At 42.9% G+C, this 22,721-nt stretch overlaps 1 long non-coding RNA gene across 11 annotated transcripts in view; it reads left to right on the forward strand.

Moving 5' to 3' along the window:
* The window catches only part of LOC149793476 (uncharacterized), an 88,237-nt gene that overhangs the window by 45,333 nt on the left and 20,183 nt on the right, over positions 1-22,721 (forward strand). For 10 of the 11 annotated variants that reach the window (XR_016422816.1, XR_016422813.1, XR_016422815.1 and 7 more), the window contains one exon: positions 15,871-16,116. The exons of the other annotated variant lie outside the window; for it this stretch is intronic. This is a non-coding gene — a long non-coding RNA (uncharacterized LOC149793476). Of the gene's footprint in view, positions 1-15,870; positions 16,117-22,721 lie in introns of those variants that run through there. 11 annotated transcript variants of the gene reach the window in all.

The following is a 22,721-nucleotide window of genomic DNA, read 5'->3' on the forward strand; positions in this document are numbered from 1 at the left end:
CGGAGGGGTCGATCCTTTGAAAGAAGCTTGCACCATTGCCAAAGCGTGTTCCTTAGTGTATCGACAACGATTCATGCCTGAAAAGACCGTGGCTGTCATCAGTCCTCAAACGACCAACTATGTCAAACGTCAATACTCGGTCAAAGCCCTACGTTGGTTACATTACTTGTGCGACAAGGAAGACAAGTGGATTCAGCATGCCCGCAACGGAGGGGGCGAAAAGACCATCGGAACGTATTCGGTCGATGGCTGGGACTTAGAAAACCCCAAGATTGTGTACGAGTTTAACGGTTGCTTATTTCACGGATGTCCCGTCTGTTACCCTGACCGTGGCACTAAAAATCAGTTTTTGCAACGAACCATGGAAGACTTGTACCAGGACACTTGTCAGCGGCGCCTAAAGTTGGAACAGCAAGGATACCAAGTGGTGGAAATGTGGGAACACGAGTACGATCACCGTATGAAAACCGATCCCGAGTTTAAACGCCTCGTGGAAAGTTACCAGTTCGTGGACCCGCTGAACCCGAGGGATAGTTTGTACGGAGGAAGGACCAATGCCACTTGTTTGCTGTACCAAGCCGACGAAGAGAAAGGAGAAGAAATCAAATACTTGGACGTGTGTTCGCTGTATCCCTACGTGTGCAAATATTGTCGCTTTCCTGTAGGGCACCCGCAATTGTTAACGGAACACATCGACCTGAAAAACATTCGACAATACGAAGGCTTGATCAAGTGTAAAGTTTTGCCTCCCACGAACCTATACCATCCCGTCTTACCTCACCATTGTCAAGGCAAATTGATGTTTCCCTTGTGCCGTACTTGTGCCGAAACGTGCAACCAAGACCAAGCTTGTCAGCACAGCCAGGAAGAACGGGCCTTGACGGGAACCTGGGTCAGCGTAGAATTGTTCAAAGCTATGGACATGGGATACCAACTGTTAGAAGTGTACGAAATTTGCCACTTTCCCAAGACACAACAATACCGCAAGGGTGACCCCACGCAGAAAGGCATTTTCGCCGACTACGTGGATGCCTTTTTGAAACTGAAGCAAGAAGCCAGCGGCTATCCTTCCTGGTGTCACACTCCCGAAGACCAAATACAATTCAAAGAGAAATACCGGGAACAAGAAGGCATCACTTTAGACCACATCGAGAAAAACGAAGGCAGGCGATCGTTTGCCAAAGTGATGTTAAATTGCTTGTGGGGCAAAATGGCACAACGACCGTGTTTACCCAAGACGGAATATTTGACAGAACCTTCCCGCTACTTCCAGATGATTCACGACAAAACCAAATACATGAAACACGTGGACGTCGTTCGAGAGAATTTGATCTTGGTCAATTACGAAGAAGATCTGGACTTTGTACAAGACGACCCTTTTGGAAATGTCATCATTGCGGCTTACGTGACAGCTCATGCTCGCTTAAAATTGTACGAAGCTTTAGAACTGTTAGGGGAACGCGTCCTGTACTTTGACACGGACAGTTGCATTTACATCCATCACCCGATTCAACATCACCCTAACATCGAAGGAGACCGTTTAGGAGCCTGGACAGACGAACATCCCGACGACAAGATTCTAAGTTTCGTCAGTGGCGGTCCCAAAAATTACGGCTACGAATACCGTGACAAACAAGGAGAAGTGCACACGACGTGCAAAGTGAAAGGACTGACTCTGAATTATCGTACCAGTCGAGTGGTCAACTTTGAGGTATTGAAAGAAGCCTTGCAATCGGGAGAGGATGGAAACTTTAAAGTGACCACCTACCAACCGAACAAAATTGTACGTTTACCCACTCACCACATCGTCAGTCGGCCCCTGGAAAAAGTCTATCAAATCGTGTACCAGAAGCGAGTTCGACTTCCCAATCATTTCACCTTACCGTATGGACACGTTGGTATAAAACATTGGTTGTAAGAGGATAGTTACCCCACCAGAAAGATGACTTCGCCACAGCAAGAATCGAGTGAGAAACCCGATGAGAACTCCAAGTTCAAACCCTACCATTTTCCAGTCTTCTTACCTGACTATTGTGATTGTGCCCGTCGATTGGACACGTTTCAGAAATGGCCTACGGATAGGGAAGGATTACCTTCTTCGCATGTTTTAGCTAGAACAGGATTTGTCTACTTGGGACCTGAGTCAGGATTGGGATACGAGGTACAGTGTTTCGCTTGCGGACTGAAGTTACGAATGGATCTATGTATCTATAAAGATTCAGCTATTCTGGAACATACTCGATGGTCTCCTCACTGCCCTTACCTTTCTATGGCCTTTCCACCCATTACACTACGGTACAATGTTGACGGTACCTTAGAGACGGTACCTTCCGAAACAAGACATAAAAAACGTAAAAAAGGAAAGATCTACAAGCTGGAGACTGCATTGCGACTAGTATAAAAAGGGGACTATGGTCAAGATCGATAGTTCATTGTGACTACCAAGACCGAGCGAACAAGATGAATACTTTGAAAAAGACATCGTTCCAGTTTGGGGATTGTAAAAAAGTTGTATCTTCCTCTAGTGTGACTAATACTGGATGGATAAGACCCATGCATTGCGACGGAAAATGTCCGGAAGGAAACTGCGATTGTCCATGTGGTTACCATTGTAATTGCGTAACGGAGTTTGCAGACGAGTGCGATTGTGAGCCTTGCGATGGGACCGATGCTGTACCTTGTGACCTGAGCGATGCCGTAAAGCATCATGGGAACTTTAGTGCCCCTACCCCTGTCATGGAAAGTGATGCTGTGCGTGTCAAACCTGTGGGATGCGAAAGCGATGCTGCTCGTCCTCTTGGACATTTTACTGGGTTTCGTTTTAAAGGGGAATGTCGACCTTCACGTTTACCTCCCTACGGATGTCATCCAGCCCTGAGCAAACTCCTACCCATTTCACTCAACCCTCATCGAAACGAACCTGTGAAAAACGAATATTCGTTTCCTGTGCGTTTGTCGGAATACTGCGACTTTGAAAATCGTCTTCAATCGTTCAAAGGAAAATGGCCAAAGTATCTGGGAGGACCGACCCCCGAAGAATTAGCCAGAGCCGGATTTTTCTACTTGGGCGAAGGAGATAAAGTCAAGTGCTTCAGTTGCGGTGTGTCACTTCACCACTGGGAACCGCAAGATTCGGCCTTCGTTGAACATGCTCGATGGTCACCGAATTGTCATTACTTACCCTTAGTGGGACCGAGACATTGAAGTAACTTCTTACCATAATCATCTGTTCATGGATACTTTACAAGAGAACATTTGTGCTTTGCCTGTGGAGTTGAGAGAACGCATTTACCGAGAGCTGGTCAAAATACAAGTGAAACGTAAAGAACAATTGCATCCGATACGTCACCGGTGTTTGAACCACTGGTACCTGAAGGCTATACAAGGACTGATTCAATTGAAAGTGTTCCATTGGACAGACATTGATCAACGACCTTCTGGTTATAAAAAGGAATGGTTTGGTATGGACGATTGTAGTTACTACATTGTAAACGTACTGCATCGAATTCCAGAGGAAGAGTTAACGAATTACAAACTTTTTGAACACAATGTCAACTTGGTGAAAGAGGAAACTTCTGAACGAATTGTCATGTGTAGATTAGTGACTCAACGATTTAAATTCGACACTGAAGTGAAACCATGTTTGTGCAAAGAGTACATTTCTTGTGTCAGACCAAAGAGGATTTAGTATGACCTATTCATGGATACTTTACAAGAGAACATTCGTGCTTTGCCTGTGGAGTTGAGAGAACGCATTTACCGAGAGCTGGTCAAAATACAAGTGAAACGTAAAGAACAATTGCATCCGATACGTCACCAGATCTTTAACCACTGGTACCTGAATGGTATAAGAGAACTGATTCGTCAGAAATTCTTTCAATGGTCAGACATTGTTCAACACTTTGAGGTCGCTAATGATCGACATGTTCATGATTATGGTTACTTCGAGATTCACCTAGTGCAATGCATTGAGGAAGACAAGTTAAAGGATTACCAACATATTTTACGTGGAATCTACTTAGAGGAAGAGGAAACACCTAAACGAACTCTGACGTTTCGGTTACAGTATGCAAGATTTAGATTCCCTACTGGAGAACGAAGATCTCTGGCTAGAAAGTACGTCTATTGCATCCGAAAAAAAGAGAATATAAAAACAGGCTGCCATGCCACGGTTTATGTCACATGTCATCCAACAGATTCCGTGGAAGGAACTCAATGACCATATTCAAACCGTGGATCATTACCATCGATTATTACAAGAACTGTATCCATTCAATTTTGGACGACAAGTGGTGTGTGTCTTAGTGACTTGTTTTCTGGGATTTCGTTTACCAGCCGATTCCTTGTGGACTCTTTACGATCAGTACTTACCACCTCCATGGCCTTAAATGGTCACGAAAAACTCCTTTTGTTCAAAGCCTTGCGTTTTCATCTGGATACTTCTCGACCTCAACAGGAAAAAAAGATTCGTCAACTTTTAGCGACCCAAGACGTGTATGACGATGTGTGTGTAGCTTGTGACTTACACCCTCATTGGACAGATGTTCGTGATTGGAAAAAGGGGGGTTTTGAGGCTTGGACCCAAGAAGTGGCCCAGTATGCACAAGAGTTGTTCAAGGAAAAAAGTTACTTTTCAACCTGTGTTAGTGACGGTGCCAGAAGAACCTGTCACCGAGAACAACCACTCGCTTCAGGACAGGACTGTCATGGACATTCCTGAAAGGTCATTCCGGGAGGACACTTGTGTGACAATACCTCATGTAGAGACTGTAAGAACATTACACACTGTCCCTAGGACATCTTGGTTACCCAAAACATGTTGTACAGACACTTGTTTATATTTCACTTTGATCGCTTTGATGTTTTATATTCCTGTACATCACTATTTGGGTTGTATGTATTTTTGTCTTTCGTGTTCATATTTGAAAAAAAACATTCAATAAACGTGTTCTGAAAAAGTATACAAACTCTTGTCTTGTTTGTTTTTTCGTGTCACAAGTGACATTTCTCATACCATGGCTACCTCTGCTGTCTCTGCTCCCTCTTCCTCTACTGTCAAAGTCATCGACGAACACTTAGATCGTGCCAGTTGGGAGGCTTTGTATCTTCGCCATCCCTTTAACATGCTCATTGCTGGACCTAGCGGTTCGGGCAAAACCGAATTCGTCAAACGTTTGATCGAACATAAACATCATTTGATCGATCGGCCCCCTCAACGGATCGTGTGGTGTTACAAAGAGTGGCAATCGGCGTACAGCCTCTTGCGAGAAAGTCAAGGCGATTCCATCGTGTTTGTGGAAGGCATTCCTAAAGAAGACGATGGCATCGTCTCTGACTCCCGTCTAACCCATTTGGTCATTTTCGACGACATGTTAGGAGAAGACGAAGAAGAAATTAAACTGTGGTTCACGCGCAAAGGGCATCACCGTAATGCCAGTGTCGTTTACATCACCCAAAATTTGTTTCAACAAAGTAAAGCCCATCGCACCATCAGTCTCAATGCGCATTACGTGGTCTTGTTTAAAAGCCCTCGAGATAAATCGCAAGTGCAAGTCTTAGCCAAACAGTTAGGAACGCCTTGGCTGACTCAGGCGTACGACGATGCCACTCAAACGCCACACGCCTATTTACTCGTCGATTTGAAACCTACGACTCCCGAGGATTTGCGATTTCGTACCCACTTGTTTCACCACTGGTGCCAAGACGGAGGGCCTGTCCTGTACACGTCTCCGTCCTCGACTTCATTTCACTCCCCATGAAAAAATCTATAAAAACCTCAGACCCTTTTTCGTCTGTCTCACACAGTGTGAACATGACGTCCCTTCAGTCGCATCTTCCCGTCAAATTGATTCGTGCCTTGTATGGCATCAGCCGAGAAAAAGATCCACAAACACGAGCCCGTGTCTTAGAAGCTAGTCTCAAAGAAGTCTTACGATGGTTCACGGTGACGGCACGTCAATTACTCCAAGGAATCATTCAGATTCCTCATCAAACCCAACGCTTTTTCGATCGAAACAAAGTCGCTTTGGTCCAACTGGCCGATCCCCGCATCGACACTCAAACCAAAAAACAAATCATTTTGAAACCTGGAGGGAGCGGTACTTTAGGAGGGGTCATCATTCGCTCACTCTTAAGATGGGATCCTAATGCCCCCAAAGTTATCCCCAAGACAAAAGTCCAACGAAGCCCCAAGAAGAAAAAGAAAAAGACCAGGTCCCCAAGAAGAATAAGTTCTCCAGTGGCAGGACCCTCCTCTTACCAGACACCACCACCATCACCCCGGAAAAAGAAAAGAAGCCCCAAGAAAAAGAAACAGAGAAAAAGTCCCCAGAAAAAGAAAAGTCCACAGAAGAAGAAAACTAGTCGCAAGAGAGGCACTTCGGCCAGAACGCAACCTTACACTCGCAAGCCACGACCTGCCACAGCGTCTCCGGCAGCCTCACGTTTGTCCACTTCTCCGTTGATGTCACCAGGAACTGAAGAGTACTTGGAGACGTTGATTACACCAAGAACTTCTCCGTTGATGACCCCCAAAAGAACTTCCCCAGTGGCAGGACCTTCCCATTTAGCGGCAGTGGCTGCTGCTCACAAAGTACCTTCTCCCAAAATCAAAGTTCAAGAAAGATCGGGCATGTTACAAAGTTTACTGGATTTGTCCAAACAAGAACTGGCTCGATTTAGTCCGTTACGTACCCCTGCACGACGTGTCATGCCTGTCCTCAAACTGATAAAACGTAAAGACAATCAGTGGCGACGCGTTCCAGTATAAAAAAGGCCTGTGACCGAGTAGGGTATCAGTGTTTTTAGGTGCTCCTAAAGACTCAAAGATGTCACCCTCCAGAAAACCCCAAGGAAAGAAAAGAAAAGGACTACCACCACGTTTAGCCAAATATGGGGACCTGTTATCTGTCCTGTCCAAAGCTTCTCCACCCCTACGAAAAAAACTCATTCAAACGGCCTCCAAAGAGGTCATCGATACCGTGTGCGAATGTTGTTTGAACGTTTTGAAAGGCACGATCCCTTTGTCCAAACACCAGAAACAATGCTTAGGCAAACATCGTCACGTTCTTCGGAAAATGGTTCAAAAGAAAGTTCCCATTCGTCAGAAAAAGAAGATGTTGGTCCAACGTGGAGGTATTTTACCTCTCTTGTTAGGCCCCATACTGAAAGGAGTCTTGGGAACCATGTTGGGAGGACTGATGGGAGCAAGATAAAAAGGCCTTCGGAAGTCCCAAGATCTCAGAATCGACCGCTGACAACCCCATGGAAGGACGAAAACTAGCTTTAGTGCCTTACAAACGATGGATGGAATACCATCGGTGGCAAGAACAACGCACCCCGCATTTACCTCCCAATCCCAATTTGAGCGAGATGTCCCAGTTACAACACGAATTGCAGTCCTTGATGGATCGCCAAGATTTGTCCGAAACAGAAAAATCGCAAAAGTACGGTCAACTCTTGCAACGAGTACAACTCTTTCACCAGAAAGCTTTAGACGAAACAGCTCTACCCACTTTGAAAGATTTTAAGACCTTGATGAAAAGTCCAGCACCATCACCAGTACCACCAGTACCCGCGACCAAGACAAAAAAAGGAAAAGTAGAAGAAGAAGAAGAAGGGTTTCAAACTCCACCAGAAAAAGTACGCAAGTTAACAACACCACCTACCTCCAGAATTGGATGGATTAAAAAGATGATGGCCACCCCTTCTTCCTCACAAGAGAAAAAGAAGGTGAAGACAGAAGTGAAGACAGAAGTGAAACAAGAACCGATATCCCCTGCTCAGACATTCTCCTCCTCTTCGACACCTATTGCTGGCCGCACACGCAAAGCCTTGCAATCCAAGAAAATACCCCAAGAGAAAAAGAGTAGCCTCTTCCAAGAGTGGGTGCCTTATTAAGACACCAATCAACACAAAAAATGGAAAAAGTCTTAGCTAGCATTTACTACGATCCCTCCCATCCTGCAGGTTACGCAGGAGTTCAAAAATTGTATCGTGCTGCCAAAACGCGACTGAAAAGTCTCCGTTTACCTCAAGTGCAACGATGGTTACAAGAACAAGCTACCTACACTTTACACAAACCCATTCGACGCAAGTTTGCCAGAAGTCGCACCCGAGTGGAAGGTATCGATCATCAATGGCAAGCCGATTTAGCCGATGTCTCTCATTTGGCCAGCTACAATCGTGGTTACAAATATTTGTTTTGTGTCATCGACGTCTTTTCCAAATTTGCCTGGGTCGTACCCTTGACTTCCAAATCCAGCAGCGAGTTAGTGCGAGCCCTGCAACGGGTGTTGAAACAAAGCGGTCGTCGCCCTCTTCGATGGCAAACGGACAAAGGCACCGAATTTCTGAATCAAGCTTTCCAAAAAGAATTAAAGAAACGTGACATTCATTTTTTTACCACCGAGAATCCCGAAACCAAAGCCAGCATCGTGGAACGTTTTCAACGCACTTTGAAAGAACGCATGTGGAAATATTTTACGCATCACCACACTCTGAAGTACATCGACATCTTACCGCACCTGGTGCAAGCGTACAACCAATCTTACCATCGAAGCATCGGACGTGCCCCGCAAGACGTGACTCCCGACAACGAAGTGCTGGTGTTCGAGCGCCTGTTCGGTACGTCCCCGACGAGGGCTGTCCCCAAGAAAAGTGGAGAGTTGACCGTAGGAGATTGGGTGCGCATTGGCAAAACCAAACGCACTTTCGACAAAGGTTACTTACCTAACTGGACGACCGAACTGTTTCGCGTCACTGGACGAGTACATGGCCGTCATCCTGCCGTCTATAAATTGGAAGACATGAACGGAGAAGTACTCAAAGGAACGTTTTATTTGCCCGAGTTACAACGTGTCACCAAAAAAGAAGACGACGTGTACGACATCGAAAGCATTCTCGAACGCAGAACCCGTAAAGTGGGCAAACGACGTGTCAAAGAAGTCAAAGTACGTTGGAAAGGATATCCACCCAGTTTCGATTCTTGGATCGACGCTTCGCAAGTCATCGACTATAAAAAGAAGAAGTGACCATCATGCCCTTTCACACAGCAGCAGACGCAGCTACGTCGACCACTCCTTCTTCCCCTAGTTCTTCTGTGCAAGATTTACAAAAACAACCCTTGTGGGTGTGGTGTGGAGAACGTGTGCCTAAAACGCAAATCGTCTTTTTCTGCCAAATCTTCGTGGTGTATTGTGTCATCGGGGCAGCCATCGCCAATTTGAGTTTGCAACAAGGAGACAAACAATTGTGGACCATTTTATTGAGCAGTTGCATCGGTTACCTGCTTCCCAATCCCTCCCTGAAATTCTCCTCGAACGGGAACGTTGTGTCCAGTGCCAGTGCCAGTCACCACTCCAACAACCACAACCAGAACCCCATTTTGGGCGGAGACACGCCTCTGACATCCACTAACCCCTCGGACAGCCACAGAACTCTAGAATTATGAGTCACCAAAACCAATTTTACTTAACCTTACCCAGTGACAGTTCCATGGAGGTGTTTCCCAACAACACGTTGTGCTGTTACACGGCCAAATTACCACAAGCCATCCCCTTAGATCACGAAGCCCATTGGGAAGTGGCTTTAGTGGAAATGATTCACCCGACCCAAGTCCACAATGTCATTCCCAATCAAAATTATTTTAAGGTGGAAGTTCATGACAAACAATTGCAAGAGGAGTTGGATAAGATTGGCACATATACCAATAAAACCTATGATGAGAAAACTAAAACGACCACCTACAACTTGTTGATTCCCCCAGGCTATTATTTCAGTGGTCATCATTTGGTCAGCGCCATAGCCTCCAAGTTTAATGGCGTGTTCCATAAAGCTTTGAGTAATGTCCAAAAAAGTGTCACCCTGGAATACCACAAAATAGCTCGTCGCTTTCTGATGAAATTTTCTGAGGGGTCCAAAAAATTCATATCTTTCTTATTTTGTCCTGAATTGTTTGACATATTGGGCGGTGACACGGAGCTGAGGAAGATAGGAGAACAAAAAAAAAGCCCCGAATTACCAGTCATTCATGACAACGACTCTTTTGCGAGGTATTTTCGTTTCCCGGTAGAACTGAACCAGGGACTGAATTTGATCTTCGTGTACTCCGATGTGGTGGAATACAACGTGGTGGGACACACCTCCGTGCCGTTACTGCGTGTCATTCCTTTCAAAGTGGATTCTGCCACAAACGCTGACGAGGAAGGTGGAAACACTTATCACGTCCACCGCGAATTTGTCCATCCTCACTATTTGCCGGTCAGCAAGTCGTATTTGGACACGGTCAACATTACTATAAAAGGAGATTTGGGACAAAATATTCCATTCACCAAAGGAAAAGTCACGGTGAAACTCCATTTTCGAAAACGGTTCTCTCACGACTCGTAAGTCATGTATCCAGTGTACCGAGGGGTGGCTCGACAGCGAGGACACGGTTTAGGAGACATGTTAAAATCGGCCTTTCGTTCGGTGGCCCCAGTGTTGAAACCGATGGTGACACGCGGATTGCACGCCTTGAAAGATGCGGCACTGACACAAGGCAAAGAATTTCTCCAAAATGTCATCATCGACAAACAAAACCCTAAAGAAGCCTTCATGAGGGCTGGCAAAAATGTCTTGCTGCAAACGGGCAAAGACATTTTAGGCCGACGAGACACACCTATAAATGCCCTGCACGCTACCGAGTCAAGCATTCAGCAAGGACAAGGCAGAAAGAGACGACGAAGAAAACACCCTTTCACCAGACTTCAAGCGAGAAAGGCCAAGAAAAGAAGAACCGTTCGAGACTTAGACGTTTTCGATTATTGAGACACAGCAACAACAAAAAATGATGCACCGAGAGTCTTGCGCCTGTTCCAAGACGGAACTGGATCTGTTTGCCATGCCCCCCACCATGATGACCATGCAAGAATCCCAATGGGTGGAATTTCATCCCGTCTCCTCATTGACCGATTCCGCTCCCATCGAGTTTGAAATCAAAGGACAGCCCGAAGATTACATCGATCTGAATAGCAGTTACTTGTACTTGAAAGTCCAAGTTCTAAAAAAAGATGACAAAGGAGTAGAAGACGATGATAATATAGCTCCCGTCAACAATTTCATGCATTCCTTGTTCAGCTCAGTGGATTTGTACTTGAATAACAAACTGGTCAGCAGCAGCATGGATACATACCCTTACCGTGCCTACCTGGAAAATCTCTTGACGTACGGAACAGATGCCAAGACAAGTCATCTCAATGCCTGTGTGCTGTGGGTAGATGACACACCGGACAAGTTCGACGAAATAGATCCAAGCAATGAAGGCTTTGAGGCAAGAGAAAGCAAAATCCTAAATAAGAACAGTTTAGAACTGATGGATCGTTTGCATTTGGACATGTGGTTGCAAGAGAAATATTTGCTGAACGGAGTCAATGTCCGCTTGAGACTGAATCGCAGCAGTACCACTTTCCATTTGCAGGCTGCTGATCTTGCTAAGGCTCCTAAAAGCACAATTTTAGAGGCCAAACTCTACGTACGACGCGTAGAAGTGTTACCCAAAGTAGGTAACGACATCAGTCAAACGTTGAGCAGAACAACCGCCAAGTATCCCATAAGACGTGTGGAAGTGAAAACGTTCACCATTCCTGCTGGACAGCAATCCATGATCGAAGATCATCTGTTCCAAGGACAGTTACCCAAGCGTTTAATCCTTGGTATGGTCCTGAATTCAGCCTTCAACGGAGCCATCAAAGAAAATCCTTTCAACTTTCAACACTTCAACGTGAAGAAAATCGAAGTCAGTCGCGATGGCAAGACCTTGTGTACCCGACCTTTCGAACCTGACTTTGCCAACAAAAATTACTTGAGATCGTACTTGTCCCTGTACGAAGCCACCGGCCAGTTAGGAACCAACACCAGTCACGGCATTGAGTATGACGATTATGACGGAGGCTATGCTTTGTGGGCTTTCGATTTCACTCCAGACCAAGGCAGCGACGAGGGACATTTCCACCCTATAAAATCTGGCCAGATTCGTGTGGAACTTCAGTTTGCAAATCCTCTGCCAGCAACAGTGAACGTCATCCTGTATGCAGAATTCGATAATACCATAGAAATCAACAGTTTGAGAGAAGTCATTCTAGATTATTAGAAAGCCATGGAAGACTGCTGTCCCTCTTTACCTAGTGGAGACACTTTGGAGATGGAATGTAAGGAGACCGTGGAAGGAGAAGAATCTCAAGACAAAGACGAAGAAGTTTTGATGAAGTCGAGATGGCCAGAACAAGAAGCCCATTTAGTCTCCTGTTTTGCCAAACACTTGGTCGACAAAATGACGGAATTGATCAAGAAAAATTGTTATGGATGTCAAAACGATCATCCCAGTCAAATTCAACACGATAAATGCCTGATGTTGAGTCAAGAAGAAAAATTGGACGAGTATCTGGACGAAGCTTGGAGTCTCATCTCGAACAAAGACGTGTTGCACCAGTGGTATAAAGACTTGCGTGAACATTCTTGTCCAGCATTAACCACTCAAGAGATCCATCGTATCGAAGCTCTCCTGAATCAGAGTGAGGAAACAGAACGAATAACCGTTTATTCGTCAGACATTTTCAAGCAAAAAGTCAGGATCGAATTGACAACTTATTATTACCTGTGAAGAAGAAAACAAACACAAAAAACAATGGATACCTGGGAACTTTATTACCTTTTGAACCACAGTTCGTATACGTCTTCTTGGAATCCCGTCGTCTGTGCTAAAGATGAACTCCCTCATCGCAAACCTAAAGACCATCAAGCTTACGTGATCAACACGGACGAAAGTCATCTCCCAGGAACCCACTGGGTAGCCGTCTACTTTCCTCAAGAAGGATGTGTGGAATATTTCGATTCGTACGGATTGCCCCCTTTAGAAGACGATATCATCGACTTTATGAGAAGAAATGCTCAAACCACCCGATTCAATAACGTGAAATTACAAGGCACAGATTCCTTGGTGTGTGGACAGTACTGTGTGTATTTTCTGCATCATCGCAGCCTGGGCTATTCCTTAGAACATTTAGTGACTCATTTTGATCCTCGTTCTTCTGCTAGAAACGATGTGAAAGTAGATCGATGGTTTTGTGACCATTATGCTTATCTTTTGTCTCAAGCTAGGAAACGTAGTGTCCATCAATGGCCTAATGATTTCCAACAGTGGAAATCACAATTTCATTCACAACGTTGTCAGCCTTGTTTAAAGTAGATTGCATTTAAAGAAAAAAATTGTTTGATGTTATAGTGTTGGATTATTGTTAAAAATGTTGTTGTTAGTTAGTGTTAAGTGATTTTTGAATAAAAAATGTTGTCTTTTGAAAAAAATCACTTTGTCTTTTGTTTAGCTATAAGAATGTTGGATTGATGCTCTTTCATTTCTTACTATCCCTCTCATGACACTCACTAAACGTTGCGGCTCGAAAACCGTGTGGGGGATGTTTTCCTTCACGTCCGCGCTTTAACTTTAAGAACCGGGTTGTTCCCAGTCTAGCCATCCATTGTCGACTCATCCTCCTAAGAAGATGTGCTCCAAACTAGCTAAGCTCAACGAAGCCTACGTGAATCTGCATAGGGTCAGACACAGTCTGATACCGAAACCAGAAGAAATAGAGAATGTGAGAATGTTAAAAATCACTGAAGACCTGATAGAAGAGCTCTTCAGAGAAGAAATGAGCAGGGAGAAAGAAGAATGGACAGAGAAGTACAGACTTCAGAGACAGCAGCAACAGCAGCAACAACAGCAACAGCAACAGCAACCTGAAGCTGACAGAGGCTTTGTCGATTGTCGTATCGACACCAAAGAATTCTTCTTCTCTTTCCGAAGAAGCAGACCTATTGCCAGAAAGTCTATCCTCAGAGGACATCGCATTCTTAGAAACTGAAAAAAGAATGCCATAGCAAAACAAAAAACAGCCCTTTTCAGGGCTACCCAATACTCTAGAAAAGAAATAACTATTAATTTGCCAATGTGTGTAGGTAGAGTAGTGTGAAAATAAACACTAACTCTTTCTTTAAAAATATGAGGGTATGTGTTTGTGTGTTTGTGTTTGTAAGTGATAAAGTAAGTTGGTGTGGATAGTAGATTAAAATGATGTTTGGTTTTTTGGGCTGTTTGAGGTGTATATTTGGGGTTAGATTGGATTGCTTTGCGTATGTGGATAGTCTATTGAAGTGATGGGTAGCATAAAAAAGTGAGCGAGTGTTTCTTTTAGGTCCGCGCGTTGTTGTTTTTTTTGGTCATGATCTAGGTAAGATGAATTTTATGTTTTTAGGGGGATGTTTTCCTTCACGTTCGCGCTTTCAGTATAAATTGAAACTCGTTCGGCAGTCCAGCTACCCTTGTTGATTGATCAACACAGCCAGAAGAATGACTAGCAGAATAGTGAAACTGTTAGAACTCCAGATGCACCTGGAATATGCCAGGCGGATAGTAAACGAACTATCAGCGGAGGCTATAGTAGAAGAAGCAAGAATAAAGAAGGAAGAAGAGGAGAGAAGACAGAGGGAAGAGGAGGAAAAGAAAAGAGAAGAGAGGATGTCGTTTAATATTCCTGAAACAGAGGATTGGGGTGCTGAAGCGAATCATCCTCCCTCTGCGCTCCCCAGAAAAAAGGTGAAAGAAGACTGGGGAAGAAGATGCGTGTGTGGCGCCAGGCCAGGACGGTGCAACCATTAGATAGGTGCATCAGGAGTTCAAAAAACAGCCCTTTTCAGGGCTACCCAATACTCTAGAAAAGAAATAAGGATCAATTTGCCAATGTGTGTAGGTAGAGTAGTGTGTATATAAACACTAACTCTTTCTTTAAAAATATGAGGGTATGCGTTTGTGTGTTTGTGTGTTTGTAAGAGCTCAGGTATGTTTGTGGGAATAGTAGATTATGGGTTTCTTAGCAAATGTGGAGAGTATAGTTAGGGTTATATTATAAGAAATGAGAAAGTAGGGGGATGTTTTCCTTCACGTACGCGCGATGTTGGGTCATGATCTAGGTAAGATCCATTTTATGTTTTTAGGGGATGTTTTCCTTCACGTTCGCGCTTTGAGTATAAGAACCCACAGTATTCGTCGTTCAAACCATTCTGTACAGAATAAAAAAGAAGATGGCTTCGAACCACCTTGACAAAATGGAAAAATTGCAAAACGTCCTCGACAATTTAGGAATGATGGAGCAAATGTTGGTTAACCTAAACGAGGATCACTATTCATATAGTCCCCATCGAGTGAAGATGGAGATAAACAATTTACGAAAAATGAAGGTAATCATCAGTGATCTGTTGAAAGAAATAAAGGAGGAGAAGGAGGATGAAGAGGAAAAGATAAGAATAAGAACATGGAACGAAAAAATTGAAAAAGAAGAGGAAAATGAGAAGAGAAAGAAAGAAGAAGAGGAGGAAGAGAAGAAAGAAGAGAAGGAGAAAAAAAAGAAGAGAAAGAGTGTTGGAGATAAAATAAGAAGTTGGTGGAGGAAAAGAAGAAATTAGAAGCAGAAGAAGAAGGAAACCCAAAGGCCCTTTTCAGGGCCAGCCATATTTCTCGAAAAGAGATAGTCTTTTGAATTGCCTACCCCTTTTTTAAATTTAAATTTAAATTTAAATTTTTAAAAAAACTTTTAAAAAAAAAAAAATCCCATGTTAAATTTCCCTTGTACGTATAGTATCCCACGATTTATTCCCATGTTAAATTCCCTTTGTCCGTAAAGTGTCCCACGATTTATTCCCATGTTAATTCCCCTTGTCCGTAAAGTGTCCCACGATTTTTCGCCATGTTAAATTTCCATTGTCCGTAAAGTGTCCCAAGGGTGTTTTTAATGCTAATTCCCATTGTCCGTAAAGTGTCCCCCTTCACTACTTATGTAGCATGATGTCCCACCCAGTCAGATTATCATAACACCAGGTCGACCAGTCATGACACTAACGTCTTAACACTGAGCACCTTGCGAGGCAGCTGCTAGTATCAGTTTTATAAGTCTTTGGTATGACTCGGCCGAGGTTCGAATCCGCGACCACCCGCATCCAAGGAGGAGACTCTAACCACTAGGTCACCGGAGCGGTCAATGAGGAGACGTATATTATATATTGTAAATTAAAGAGGACATGAACGATTGACTATTCAAGGCTTTTTTCTTCACGCTTGAATAAAAAAATCATTCGTTATTACTTGCATAAATTAAACATCACTATGGTTGAAAACCCATTGACTTATCTGCATCAAGACTGAATGAAGTATCCACATTCACATTTTAAATTGTTTATTTATTGCCTCTGTTAAAGAATAGATTTAAACTTATTCAGTTTATTTAATTACCTCTCATAAATGAAAGTTCATTATGATAAGACAAATTAATATTATTGCTTTTTAATGATCCACACACACACACACACACACACACACACACACACATGATTCGAAACATTGTATAAGAAATTTATATTTGTATCTTTTCTTCTCTGCCTCTTCCAGGAGATAAAAGGGTAAACTGTATTGCTTCTGTAAAACCATTTTGAAACCTTGTTTAACCACTGAAGCACCTTTTTTGCAGCACAACGTAACGATTTACTATTTGACCCTTGTGAATAAAGACAAAGGAGAATCTTCAATCTAACGATCAAAAGTGTCTAAACTTCACTTATCAGTAATAAATATATAACATGTCTGCTGTGACAACAATGCTATGTGTTATGTACACATTTTCTGTACTTAGATAATGGCCTCTACATTGATACTCTATGTCAGTCATTTTACGTGCTATCAGTTTTACTCGAAATGAACACAAACCTGACAATCATGTTTTGAATAAAAAAAATCTTTTTTTTTTTAAATTGTATCTCCAACGCATTATTATTTGCATTTTTCTCCTCGGATGCGGGAGGTCGCGAGTTTGAACCCCGGCAGAGTCGTAGCAAAGACTTAAAACAGGTGTACTAGCAAATGCCTCGCTTGACGCTCAGCATTAAGAGCTTCACCTAGGGGAGGCACTGAAGCTCTGTTGGAAGAGTCTGACTTGCAGTCTATAGATTCCTACCTAGGCCACCGAGGTCGATTGCCTCAGTACGTCATTGGAAAAAGCACTTAGCTCTCATTTCCTAGGCGAGATATAGCCAACAACATGCTAAACGTGCCGTTAAAACAAACACCCCTTTCATACATTACAACTGATGAATATAGAAGGGTTTAATTAAGGTGTAAAAACAATGTTTTGAAAATTCTGGGTAAAGTCTGGATTTAGAGGTTCTTTTGTTCGAGAAAACTGGCAACAGCAACACTAATAACAATAACGGTTACCACTTATATTATAATGAAGCACTTTTAATACTACTAATGGAATAAAGAGTATAATTCATGCCTAATAAATCCATTAATATCAGTAATGAGTGAACTGAGGATGCCTGCATAATCAGACACTTGAATATCTCTTTACTTTCTCATTGGAATGAAGGAGGGATGGGAATTAAAAAAAACCCCTTGTAATAATAAAGAAATAACAAAACAGTGGTTTCAGATAATTAATAGTAGAATTGTACAATTATTATGTACAACAGTATACTTCCAAAACAGTTAATATTTACGATTTTGTTATTAATTTTTAATTCATTTACTTCCAGGGCAGCATGAACATAAGCCAGCTAAAATTAATAAGGATTAGATTATATACTAAATACATTAGCATCTTTTTGAGCGAATTTCCTTGTACATGAATAAGTTATTGAGCAGCTTTAAAAGTTCTCGAGCAGCTCACAAATTTTGTTTTATTATTTACTGAAAAAAACTAAGATTATTACTATACGAACTTGAACTACAAATATAAATATTGTCTGCTGCAGTCTAATTTATGGAACTTTGAAATTTTACATTAAAAAAATAATACAAATCATTTTCAATAATCACCGAAGCTGAAACATACGTATTTGTCAAACACTGCATGCTTGTCGGAGGTTAGCAGGGTATCATGTCACGTGATTTGGTAGACGGAGCATCTATCATCTCGCGTACGGTCAATTATACGGATACGAAGCCTAAGGCCAGTTACATATTCTCGTACGAATTATCTCCGCATACTGACTTCTAATTTAGGTTCATGGTAATATTTTAGTATAAGTGTACTAATTTAATTGCGGCTATTAAATGTAATATAGATACAGAGATCGTACATTTATGCTTCGTATATTGAGAAAACAAATTGGTTGTTTAGCTCTGTAGAACCAAACTAAAATAAATGAAGTCTGTGATCCCACGACACACATTTTGATGGAGAAAAGAAAGAATAGTTATTTGTAAGGTCATGAGAAAAGAACGAATTATGGAGAACATATTAGGTGACTCGCGAGTTTAAATTTATGGAACGAATCTCTATATAAATCTAAATACACTCATCATTACACTTGCTGTTTAAAGAAAGCCTTTAAGGCAAAATAGCTTATAACAGACTCTGACCAACCAAACCAGGCATTGGTTCTGTTTTTATTTCTGACACACACCAATAATCGAAAGATAAAAACTAGGAACACGTACATTTTTGTACGGAGCAAGGTACACATTATCACTAAGAGGGCCTAAGCAAATACGAACAAAGCCATCATCCATTTTGATTGTAAGGGTAATTGTCGGAATGCAGTTATGTGTATTAGTGACTATCACAAGTAGTTAAGGGGGACGATTTGGGGACAACAGAACTTGCCATTGAAATATGCTCTGGGGCTACATAGGGACAAGATTTATAAGAACAATGGGACTTACTATTAAAATACCCCTTTGGACGATAATGCGACAAGCGGAACTTTAACATGGATATGACTATATAGTCCGCCAAATATTCTATCCAGTTCTATGTCCTGCCCCGCCAAGTATTGCTTTATTGGTATAGTTTATGAAGGAGCTGAACTTACTCGCCACCCGCTACCCTCTACCCTCCACTCGCTGAACTATCTAAACTTTCCCGCCCCACCAGGCGTTATAACCTGTGATATAGCGACAAGGGAAATGGAATATGTGAGGTGACTGCACGGTACTAAACATTGGCAAAAATGTGGCAAGGAGCTGACCTCAATCGGGTCAAACAGCAAACAGCGACAGAGTGTAGCGGGTAAGTTCAGCTAGTTCAGCGGGTAGCGGGTGGCGTGTAAGTTCAGCTAGTTCATAAACTATACCAATAAAACAATGTTTGGCGGGGGCGGGAATGACGGGATACAGACACAGACATAGACATATAAAATATATACAACACCTAATCTATAAAATCGACTAAATTCTTTTTTAGGCAAAGATAATACATATCTTTTCGAGGCATATGACTGGCCCTCAAAAGGACCTTTGGTTTTCTTCTCCTTGTTCTTTTAATTTCTTCTTTTCCTCCACCAACTTTCTATTCTTTCTCCTTCTCTCTTAACAAACCCCAAATATACTATCCACAGAGGGAAGAAGAGAAAAATAAACCCTAATATACCATCCACACATTGGAAGAGGAGAAAAAACAAACCCCAAATGTACTATCCCACACACGGGAAGGAGCACAGAAAACCCCACACCCTAAATATGCTATCCACACAAACGTACGCGAACTCATACAAACACACCTTACTGTCCACACAGAACGGAAGGGTAAAATTCCAAATATCTGCTATCAAAAATACCCCAATATTTACTATAAAACACCCCCAATATCTACTATCCACACAAACGAACGCGAACGCATACAAACACACACTGCTATTCACACAAACACACACTCTACTATCCACACAAACACGCACTCTACTATCCACACAAACGTACGCGCAAGCATACAAACACCGAATCTACTATCCACACAAGGGAATAAGACAAAATAAACCCCAAATATACTATCAAAACAGAATAGAGGGAAAACAAACCCCAAATATACTGTCGACACAAACGTACGCGCACGCATACAAACACACATTCTACTATCCATACAAACACACATTCTATTATCCACACAAACACACTCTACTATCCATACAAACGTACGCGCACACATACAAACCCCAAATGTTCTATCCACACACGGGAAGAAGACCCCTCCCAGTATACTAATCACACAGAAAAGAAAGGAAAAATGTCCTGAAAAACTCGTGTCTTTTCTGTCTTCCTGTCAAAAGTGACATTCCCTGCACTATGGTTACCTCTGCTGTCTCTGCTCCCTATTCCCCTACTTTCAATGTCAATGACGAACACTTAGATCGTGCTAGTTGGGAGGCCTCGTATAAACATGTTGATTGCCGGACCTAGCGGTTCAGGCAAAACCGAATTTGTCAAACGTTTGATCGAATATAAACATCGTTTGATCGATTGTCCAGCTCAACAGACCGTGTGGTGTTACAAAGAGTGGCAATGGGCGTACAGTCTCTTGCGAGAAAGTCAAGGCGATTCCATCGTGTTTGTGAAAGGCATTCTTGGCGAAGACGACGGGATCGTGTCTGACCCCAGTCAAACCCATCTGGTCAACTTCGACGACATGCTAGGAGAAGAGGAAGAAGAAATTAATCTATGTTTTATGCACAAAGGACATCATCGTAATGCCAGTGTTAGTTACATCACCCCAAATTTGTTTCAACAAAGTAAAGCGCATCGCATCAGCAGTCTCAATGCTCATTACGTGGTCTTGTTAAAAGCCCTAGAGATAAATCGCAAGTGCAAGTCTTAGCCAAACAGTTAGGAATACCTTGGCCGACTCATGCGTACGAAGATGCCACTCAAGCCCCGCAGGCCTATTTACTCGTGGAATTAAAACCTAATACCCCCGATTATTTGCGATTTCGTACAACTGGTGCCAAGACGGAGGTCCTGTCGTGTACATGTCTCCTTCGTCGACTTAACAACAACAACAACAAAAATCTATAAAAGCCTCGGACACTTTGGGTTTGTCTCACACAGCGACAACATGACGTTCCTTCAGTCTCATCTTCTCGACACATTGATTCATGCCGTGTACGGCATCAGTCGCGACAAAAATCCACAAATACATGCTCATGTCTTAGAAGCCAGTCTCAGAGAAGTCTTACGATGGTTTACGGTGACATCACGTCATTTACTGCAAGGCATCCTTCACATTCCACATCAAACCAAACGCTTTTTTGAGAGAAATAAAGTAGCCTTGACGCAACTGGCCTTTCATCGCATCGACACTCAAATCAAAACGCAAATCATTTTGAAACTTGTAGGTAGCGGTTCTCTAGGAGGTGTCATCATTCACTCCCTCTTAAAATGGGATCCTAATGCCTCCAAAGTCCTCACCAAGAAGAAAGCCACTTCCAAGAAACCCAAACAGACCCAGAAGAAGAAAACGCGCAGTGGTGTCAAGACAAGGTCACAGGAACAGAAAAAGAAATGCCTACAGAAAAAGCACCCAGAAAAGACTCGAGAAAACAGCTTCTTCCCGCAAGAGGCCACGCCATACAGCGAAGGTGACCGCATCTCCAGTAGCCTTAGGTTCTTCCACTTCTCCGTTGCTAGTGATGCCAGCCAAGTCCAATTTGACACACGTTCTTCCTCATTAGATGAAACAATGGAAACCCGTATCTCCAACAACTTCTTCTCCAGCGGTGACACCCACCTCCAGTTTAGCTGCAGTGGCATCTGCTCACAAATTAATTGCCCAAAAATCAAAGTCCAAGAGAGATCGAATATGTTACAGAGCTTACTGGATTTGTCCAGGCAAGAACTGTCCTGATTAAGTCCATTGCGAATCCCTCCACTTCTTATGATGCCTGTCATCAAGTTGATACGACATAAAGACAATCAGTGGCGACGCATTCCATTATAAAAAATACCTGTGCTAAAGCACGGGGATCAGTGATTTTGTGATTCTGAACGCCCAGTGATGACCCCTAAACGAAAGGCACACCACTCTTTGGCTAGAAATAGAAGGAAAGGAAAAGGACTGCCACCGCGTTTATCCAAACATTATGATATGTTGTCTGTCCTGTCCAAAGCTCCTTCACCCATGTGAAAACAACTCATTCAAACAGCCTCTAAAAGACGTCGTCGCTACTGTGTGTGAATGTTGCCAAATGGTCAAAAAGAAAATACCTATCCGTCAAAAGAAGAAGTTGTTGGTACAACGCGGAGGAATTTTGTCCTTGTTGTTATGACCCTTGCTGAAAGGAGCATTGGGAACAAGGTTGGGAGGACTCATGGGAGAAAGATAAGAAAGACCAAGAAGATGAAAGGGACCTTTTGGGTCCAAAACTCTCAGACGTGACCATTGAAATCCGATGGAAGGACGAATACTGGCTTTAGTGCCTTACAAACGATGTATGGAATACCATCGTTGCCAAGAACAACGTATCCCGCATTTGCCTCCCAATCATCATTTGAAGTAGATGTCCTAGTTACAACACGAATTGCAGTCGAAAAGAAGAACGGAAACCAGAAGTGAAAAAAGAAAAGAAGTCCAAAGCCATCCTATTATCACCACCGCCACTGCCACCAATACCCTCGACTTCTACTCCCGAGGCACGTCGGACACGTAAAGCCGTTTCCAAACCACCAATTCGCCCCATCCAAAGTAGCATCAGGGAAGAGTGGGTGACTTTTTAAAGAAAATGGAGACCGTGTTTGTCAGCATTTACTACGATCCATCCCATCCTGCAGGTTAGGGGGAGTTCAGAAATTGTATCGTGCTGCTAAAACCCGTCTGAAAAGTCTCTATTTACCTCAAGTGCAACGATGGTTACAAGAACAAGCCACG

Source organism: Sinohyriopsis cumingii, chromosome 8 (assembly GCF_028554795.1).
Source record: "Sinohyriopsis cumingii isolate HCF-2022 chromosome 8, ASM2855479v2, whole genome shotgun sequence".
NCBI classification, from domain to species: domain Eukaryota; kingdom Metazoa; phylum Mollusca; class Bivalvia; order Unionida; family Unionidae; genus Sinohyriopsis; species Sinohyriopsis cumingii.